The sequence below is a fragment of the Lactuca sativa genome, chromosome 3, assembly GCF_002870075.4.
Source record: "Lactuca sativa cultivar Salinas chromosome 3, Lsat_Salinas_v11, whole genome shotgun sequence".
Lineage (NCBI taxonomy): Eukaryota > Viridiplantae > Streptophyta > Magnoliopsida > Asterales > Asteraceae > Lactuca > Lactuca sativa.
In genome coordinates this window covers 120,040,730-120,049,779 of record NC_056625.2, presented here as the reverse complement: position 1 = coordinate 120,049,779, position 9,050 = coordinate 120,040,730, and the positions used below count along the sequence as shown (strand labels likewise).

General features: G+C 31.8%; 1 long non-coding RNA gene across 5 annotated transcripts; it reads left to right on the top strand.

The window, feature by feature from the left end:
- The first annotated feature begins 1,127 nt into the window (after positions 1 to 1,127).
- LOC111909841 (uncharacterized) lies at positions 1,128 to 5,453 on the top strand. Of its 5 annotated transcripts, none has more exons than XR_008230925.1 (7): positions 1,128 to 1,460; positions 1,690 to 1,722; positions 2,378 to 2,577; positions 2,943 to 3,226; positions 3,406 to 4,563; positions 4,659 to 4,695; positions 5,263 to 5,453. It is a non-coding gene; the product is annotated as an uncharacterized LOC111909841 (long non-coding RNA). The 5 variants fall into 5 exon arrangements; XR_008230926.1 differs by lacking the exon at positions 5,263 to 5,453 and adding an exon at positions 4,777 to 5,168; XR_008230924.1 differs by lacking the exon at positions 4,659 to 4,695 and having other exon boundaries at positions 1,132 to 1,460; positions 2,943 to 3,019; positions 3,102 to 3,226.
- Positions 5,454 to 9,050: the final 3,597 nt, after the last annotated feature.

The window sequence follows — 9,050 nt, the reverse complement described above, 5'->3', positions numbered from 1 at the left end:
AAGCACAAAGTTTAGTGAGTTGCCCAACATACCATATACGAAACAAAAAAACACATAACGGTCCCCGCCCAACGAGTGTATCGGGCCCCGCCTACACTCGCATAACATGCCCCACTCCTTGAGTATAACGGGCCCCGCCCAAACTCGCATATTGGGCCACGCCCATTGAGTATAATGGGTCCCGCCCAACAAATAAATCATCTAAGTACATTCATATACAAGAGTCGTACAGACATCTAGTACCCTAGAATCATTGATCATGGGTTGACATTGGTACCTTAGATCTGCTAACATGGTGAGGAAACTTAACTCGAACTAATGAATCTCATGATACATCTTTGGTTGCTGGCCCGCTAAAAATCCCCGCTCTATAATAAAGAAACATCATCTAATTAATAATTTGATCCTGACTCACCCTAAGAGTCCCAAACTAGGGTAAAAGACCTGTTTACCCTTCCTTATATTTAGCCCAAGGCCCTAGCCTAATCTAAATTGTCTAAAGGCCTAAATTCTAAAATAATCACCCAAGGCCCACTATGGCATAATTTTCCAAATTTTTCCCAAATTCCTTCATGGGCCTTAAACCAAGGTCCAAAAATATTATTAGCCCAAAACCATATTCGTATGGCCCAAAATAAAGACCTAGACCCCTTAAGTCCAAAATAGAGCCTAATACTGAAAAGCCCAACTTCTACAACCCACTGCTGAGTACGCGGGGCTTACTCTGCTTGTACGCTAAGCGTACTTGCTTCAGGGATTGTACGCGTCGCGCACGAGCTTGTACGCCCAACGTACTCCCCTATTTGGCCAACTTTCCTTCTCCAACTCTTAATCGATTAACACTTCACTCCAAAACTTAGATTTGACTTCCTTAAGGTGGTTTATCATGTAAAGTTGCCAACTTTACGTGCATGAATGGCTTAATGAGGCTCTTAAAGCACAAAAGGACATAACAAATGACTTAATGCATGCATGAGACCACAAATACCATAAATTTTTCACCTTTAATCTTAAGGAACCCTCCAAACATCCACAAGATTTAGCTTCTAAAACGGTCTTAGCTAATCAAGACTAACCAAAAGGGACCAAGAAGGACCATAACAAACTAAATAGTAGATCAAAGCAAAGGGTAGATAAGGTATGAACTTTATACCTCAAAGGTCACCAAAACATGGAGCTTAATCCGGATCTCTAAGCTTCCTTTCAATGAATGAGTCTTCCAACTTCTTCTTCTATCACTTCAAGGAGCACAAACCACCAAAATCAAGACCAAGGGCCAAGAACACTAAAAAATGCTATTAGGGTTCGAGATTAGGGTTTTAGGATATATCCGCAGGTCGGCGACTAATGGATCGAGAGCGCCTTTAATCATCTCACCAAGTCTATGGTTCTTCTACTTCACATAATCATCTTGCTGCACGGAACCATCGACAGTCCAATGGCAAGAAGACGATTTCCAGGTCTGTGCTCCACTTCCTTCCACCTTATCTTTTTTTTTTTTGCGAGCTCTATGCTCTGCCTCCTTCCACCTTCTCCCTTATCTCTGCAATTCTAATGCTTTCTCTTAATTCTCGAATTTGATTAATTGAATTCTAATTTCCTTTCATTTTTTGATTCCCCTTTGTTTATACCTGTTGAATTTGCTAAAGTTTGTTCATTTAATTTTGATTTTTTTTCGAGTTTTGACAGATGTAGAAGAGTTCTATCAGCAGTGCGACCCTGGTTAGTGTTCTTTTCGTTTAATTCCATTCGAATACGGTTTAACGATTCCTAAAAATCTTGCTTATGGACATTTACCAAAGAAAAATTCCACTTACAGAAGCAAACACCGTGTCCAATAAGCGGGATTTTAGGAAGAATTTTGGGAGGATATAACAATAATCTTAACTATATCTGCTACTCTTTTCTTTCCATGAATTCGATTGTAACAAAAATATCATAAACACCATTAAATACCAACAAAATAATCGAATCTTTTTAAGAGAAATCAACATCATGCATCTCAAATGTTTTTCAGACATCCAAAAATGGGCATTACAATTTCCATAGACAGAAGGAAGTATAATTTTGTTCCTCTATGTACATCAGGATCATTTACTCTATTTTAGTGTTGAAAAATGTGCCCTTCAATTTTCATCTATTTGATATTGCTTTTGCTTTATGTGAAAATAATAATTGTAATCAATTACCTATCTATTGATACATCAATTTATGTCGTAGAAATTTCATCCCTATTGTAGCCTGCTCAACCTCATCTGTAATGGGAACACACCCCTGTAGTTACTTTGTTAATTAGATTTATCATCTATGTTGGCTAACACCTTTGTAAGTTTCACTTTTCTATAAACTCATTTTGGTCATTTACTATGTTAATTAGATTTATCATCTATGCTGTGGGATTTCTACGAGAAATGGCATGAAGCATAGATGCCAGCTGCTAGGCCGCTCCAAAGAAACGAACAAAACAGCAGCAACAATGGCTCTAACGGAGCAGGGCAATAGAGTAGTATTGGCCATATTAGATGGTGGTGGTGGCACTATGTGAACTTCCATAGATGGGATAGATTTTCCATGAAGGTTTGGACACCTGCACCCTACCCCAACCTTATTTATAAAAATAGAATAGAAAAAAAAAATGAAATTATTAGTGTAGAATAGTGTTGGGGAGGTGTTCAAAGTCCTAAAACTTAGTTATTCAAATAATCCATGTTCAATGTAAATACTAATAGAACAAATTACTCTACCTGTTTTTTTTAATCGTATAACACTCGAGATTAAACAGCTCCAATGGCAAAATGGTCATTACAACAGCTCAAAAGCAAATCACATGAGTGTTTTTGTAGTTTACTATTAATTTATCAACGATTTCTTAGCTTTTTTTTCTTTCAGTTTTTGAATCCCATTACCAGTGACCTATTTCTTGGTTGTGTATATTGATGTAGGGTTTTTCTCAAATCAGTTGGATCTCATATTTGGCATCTGGAAGGATGTAAGTGGGAATGTTCGCTATTGTCGCAAGGTCACAACTTGAACCTATTTACCTTTCTTTTTGGCCATATAAAAACTATTTGATTCTTATATATTTTAAATGATATTGGTAGGAAGATATGGTTAGGTGAACTGTAGGTGTGAAATCGGTGGATAGAGATTGGAAGGTGAGGAAATTGATCACACATACGTCGGAATTTGTAGAGCTTCACACCGGATGGTTTAATTCTGTTTCAAGGTTTCATTTTTACACTTTGAGGACGATATTGCCCTTGAACATTGTTTTTATATTAATAAAATTTAATATTTATTGTTTTAGGGTGATATTGCCCCTCCACACTTTTAATATTAGAAAAAATTCATTTTTAGTACCATATTGCCCCTGCTTTTATATTAATAAAATTAATTTCTTTACAGTTTAAGGACCATATTGCCCCTACTTTTGAATATGTTCAACAATTTCAGGTATTGTCATCAATATACGTAAATTACAAATCTTGCAAAATAGGTATGTTGTTATGGTGTGTTTCTGAATATCATCTAGCTTTTATGCAATTTAACTTTTTTTATACCCCCAATATTTTATATTTTGTTTTATGGTAAAAATCACTCTGTTTTATGGTAAAAAAAAATATTGAGCTTAACAGTTTTTATCCAAAATGCTACTACATACTGTTTTTTTTTTTTTTTTTGGTAAACAAAATAGTGATTTTAACATTATTTTTGTCAAAAATGCCCCTTCATACTGTTTTTTTTTTTTTTTTGATAAAAAAAATATTTTAACGGGTTTGACCAAACTACCCCTACATGTTGTTTTTTGGTAAAAAAAACAAGTGGACGTATTTTTGCTTCTTCTTGCATTTAGCCCGCTAAATATTTCCAATAATTTTTTTATTCTTATAGCATTTTACTTCTTTGTTATTTTTTATAACAGTTGCATGGTTTTAAGGTAAATTTCATTGCCTTTTTGTATCTAATAATGGTTATATTTCATTCCACTCACTAATCTATTGATGATTTCCGAATGGGAAATTGCCTCCATAGACAACAAGGTACTATCTTAAAGAACAAGTATAATTTTTCTCTTTAATTTACACACATTACGCATGTATTTTGATTTCAAGGGTTTCTTGAATGTTCTTCATCCAGATTATACAAATGAAAGCATTTGGTAATTCAGCGGAGAAGGAGGCGAGAGCAAAAAGGCAACTGATTCCAACGGACCTACCATGATTTCAAACAAAGAAACTTCGGGTTTCTTGCTTTCTTCCACAATTCTATTTCAATATCCACTTACCTTAGAGGTGACAGACCGGAATCTTTGGTTTTAGGTTGTCTATCACGAAGCATGTCTGTGAAATCTTCTCTATTTATCAGTTTTGAGAAAATGTCAATCGATTTCAGCAACAGAAATTACACGTAAAGAACTTCAGAAGGTAAAAATGGGTTTGCACTGTCTTCACTCGACATCAACTATATACTCGGAGCGTGCTAAAAACGGGTTTGCACTGGTAAAAATAAGCTTCTACAACACTCGGGGCATCCATGACATCACCACCACCACAAACACCTGAGGTATGCTTTCTAACATTTTACTATTTTACCCATATGTATTTTGGTCTCCAGCTCCATCATTAAGCTTCACTCTGTATTACTAATCTTGGTCCCAGGAAGAAGATTGCTCATATTGATTGTACTCAAAGAGCTGTATGTTTACATTTTATAAATTCCAATATTTATATTTTATTTTTTTATTTAATTTTGGTCTTACGTTTTAACTATACATAGATTAAAATAATGGAAGATGCAAAAAGACCTGATGTGGTTATAAATTTGAGTTCAGCATCAGCTTTATATCAATGATAACTGACCCTATTTATTCCACTGCCAAAGGTTGTTATTTTATAATTCATATGAGAATAAAAAAAATATAATCTTATATTTTTTTTTCTAATGTTTTCTTTGTTGGAAAGGGGGTGTGGTTATGTTTATCGGATTGCTTTAAACCTACAAGAGAAAGGGTATTTGTGTGTATGTGCTTTGCCCTGAGGGTGATAAGAGCAGTGTCTCTTCATTCTTTAATGGTTTACAAGTAGATGAGAAACTTTGGTGATGGATTGTCTGAAAATGGAAATTTTATATCTTGGAAACCGTTTTAAATGTCACTTTTTATTTTTCAATTCATTGTTAACTTTTTAGGTTCATATGTACATGCAATGGTTCTCTTTTTGGTTATTTACATACATTACCAACTTTACCCTTTTGATGTTGTAGGGGAATAATGCTTACAACATTGACAGATGCATCCAATGCAAGACATCCATATCTCTAGTTCTCCACATAGAAGTTGTTCGTCAAGATGCAAGTTCCATGAATAAGAAATTAGCAATATATCCACCTCCTCATAAAAATCTTTTGTAAATCTACACATATTATAATTCTATCAGTGTACCAACCTTGTTCAATTACTCTAGCAACCTTCTGTTTATTACTTTCTTTTGGAGTGTTTCAGGTGTGTGTTTATTAGATTGTTGAGAAGCAAGTGGTCGTAGGGGTGCAAACGAGCCAAGCTACTCGTGAGCTACTCGGGATCGGATCGATAAAAGTTCGGCTTGAAACCGATTTTAAACGAGCTCGAGCTGAGCTCGAGCTTAATATTAAGCTTGTTTATTAAACGAGCTCGAGGTCGAGCCTATATCACTAAGCTCTATTAGGCTCGCGAGCCTAAACGAGCCTTTATATAAAATCATTTATTATTATTATTTTTCTATTAAAGTAAAAACAAATTTTAGGATTAGGGATTTAGGGTATTAGTAAATGAGTTTCTTAACGAGCTCGAGCCGAGGTCAGTACAAGAAGCTCAAATCGAGCTGAGCTCGAGCTCGAGCCTCGCATAACTTAAATGAGCCCGAGCCGAGACTGATCAGGCTCGGGCTTGGCTCGGCTCGTTTGCACCCCTAAGTGGTCGGTAGTTTATATGTATTGTTATGTCGTTTAGGAATGGCAACGAACTTCGGGAGGGCATTCGCAAATACTGATGCGCAACGCGGGGTTATTCTTTCTATTTTTTTCGATTTCTTTTAATTCCTTTACCAAAAAACAAACATAGATTGCCATTTCGTACATCTTCCATTTTTTACAAACAACAAAAAAAAAAAAAAAAAAAAAAAAAAAAAAAAAAAAAAAAATTATCAAATCCGATCCCTGCAACGCGGGGGTTCCCCACCTAGTTATTATGATAAATGAATATGGTTGAATAACAAGGATTAGTTTGCAGAACACTCATTGTTTATTTATTATTAGGTGTGAGACACGTGTAATATACGAATTTTTTAAAAAAATAATAATAATATATTTTGTTAAGCATTACATATTTAATAATTTACAAAACTGAATTTGTAATGAATATTAATATTAGCTGTGAATAAACAAATTTTTGCAAGGTTTTTGCAAATTATCATGATTTTTAAAAGGGATCGGCTGAAAATTATGTTTTTCAATTAGGAAGGTTGATTTAAATTTAAACTGAATTTAATACATTGATTGACGAATTACATGAGAGTTTATGGAGACATTTAAGTTTTCTTATTTTATTTATTATATTTTTAGATTAGATTTTTTTTATAATTTAATTAAAATCCAAAAAACCACAATTTGCCAAGTGAATTTAAATGAAAATTAAAATTTTAAAAAAAATGTCATGTGACATATTGAATTAGATGATAAACATGTTTAAAAAAAACCATTATTTATTAGGTCAGAATGAGTTATGAGTTATTAAAGAAATCGACTTTGTTGACTTTGAATACGGTCAATAAAAGTTATGAGTTATTTTTAGATTAGATCTCCAAACTTGTATTTTTGGACCTCACGTTCGATGTCTCTAAATATGTATAAATACTCGTCCAAACCACTTCTCCCAAGTCCCAACACTGCAAGTCACAAAAAAAAAACACATACAAGAACTCAACAATACGAAAGAAATGGAAAATTTTACCAGAAACTTTTCAAGAAATCTTTCAAGAAGTGTTTCAAGCTCTGTTAATGCAAATAGGGTATGGAGGACATCGACATATGGAGGATTTGAGGGTGGGAGGAGCATGAGGACTGTTCGTCTTGGAGAGGAGAACAATGGCAAGTTTTCCATTATCAAGAAGATGTTTAACTTCAGAAGCTCTAAAAAAGATGAGAAAAAAGTTTCAAAGGCACGTCGATCGTCAAAGATAACCAGTTCCAACGAAGAGTTCCAAAGCAGGTTACTTGCTGAGATTTACAAGAATATTTCGTCTAATCATGAACTAAGTTCAGTCTGAAAGTTAGAGCCTAAGAAGTACATGCTTTTTTTTGGATTTTTAAATTCTTTGGCTTCGAAAAAATCTTTATTATTGAAATATTCTTACTATTCATTGTTGTGTGATGAGTGTACAAGTTGTGAATCAAACCTAGTGTTATATATATATATATATATATATATATATATATATATATATATATATATATATATATATATATATATATATATATATATATATATATATATATATATATACTAGTTTATAACCTGTAAAACCACGGCTACAAAATTAATTAAATTTTAATAGTTAGAACACAAAATTATTAATCAATTATAATCGTTAATTTAAATAAATATGTGAAATTATATCACCTTATAATTTGTATTAATTTTATTTTAATTTTTATTGCATTGTTATTAATTTATTGTAATTAAAGTGAAAATTTTAAAATTTGAAATAGAGAATTAATAGGTTGACAAGTGGCATGCATTAATTAAGATGTTTAATAGGGTGACACATGACAAAAAAGAATAAAATATGTATTAATTATGAGGCCTAATATGATGACATATGTTAAAAGGATATTAAAATTATTCTTTTGTTAGAACTAGTTGTGAGACCCGTATGTTATAAGGGTTGAATAAAACAAAAAAAATTAAATATGAAGATTTAAATAAAAATTTATTTAAATTTAAAATTTAAAATTTAAAATTTTGAATTTTAAATGAAACATATTCAATAATATGAGTTGTAATATTGTAATTTAATTATTAGTTTCAAATAAGGCAATTAATAATTAAGGTTTAAATATGATGTGTTAATTAAAAAAAGATAAACAATGAGAAAATGACACATGGAAAAAACATTTATTCAAAAATACCAAAAAATTACATATGTCCAAGTTAATGAGAGAGTGACATGTGGCAAAATTGTTTTCATTTATTAGGGAGGATATATATATATATATATATATATATATATATATATATATATATATATATATATATATATATATATATAGAAGTAGGTTCAATGGAAAATGAACAATTATGGCAACATATGCTGGAACCAATGATCAAGTGACACGTGTCCATTTCTTTATTCATAAGCAATGTACTATGGAAGTTATTTATGTAGTTATTCCAAAGTGATGTGTTGTCATGCTTTCATTGATTCCAACATGTGTTGCCCTAATTTTTTATTTTCCATATAACCCTTCCCTATATATATATATATATATATATATATATATATATATATATATATATATATATATATATATATATATATATATATATATATATATATATATATATATATATATAGGGAGTGGTTCAAATGAGAATTATAAAAGATTAAGAACCCCAATTAATTAATAAATATTTAGATGACACTCTTATTAAACATGTTAAAATCCTAATTTTTGTGTTTTTGGTATGAAAAGAACAAACTTATAATTTTTACAGTCTGATATTTTCATTTATATATGCCCTCATATTTTTAACACAAAACTTATATAAAATACAAATTTGCACAATCCATTTACAGTTTAATGCAAAAAATTCACAACTTAATACCAATTGTTTACAATAATTCATTAATTCAAAGAAGTCAAAAACTAAAACTCTACTACCATATGCCGCCACCAACCACCTGTATCAACATAGTAGCCGTCATTTCTTGCAAATCAGATCTGTAAATAAAGTCATGCATTAACAACTTAAATACTACTTGACAGTCTAATAAAGCCTATTAATTAACTCTTTT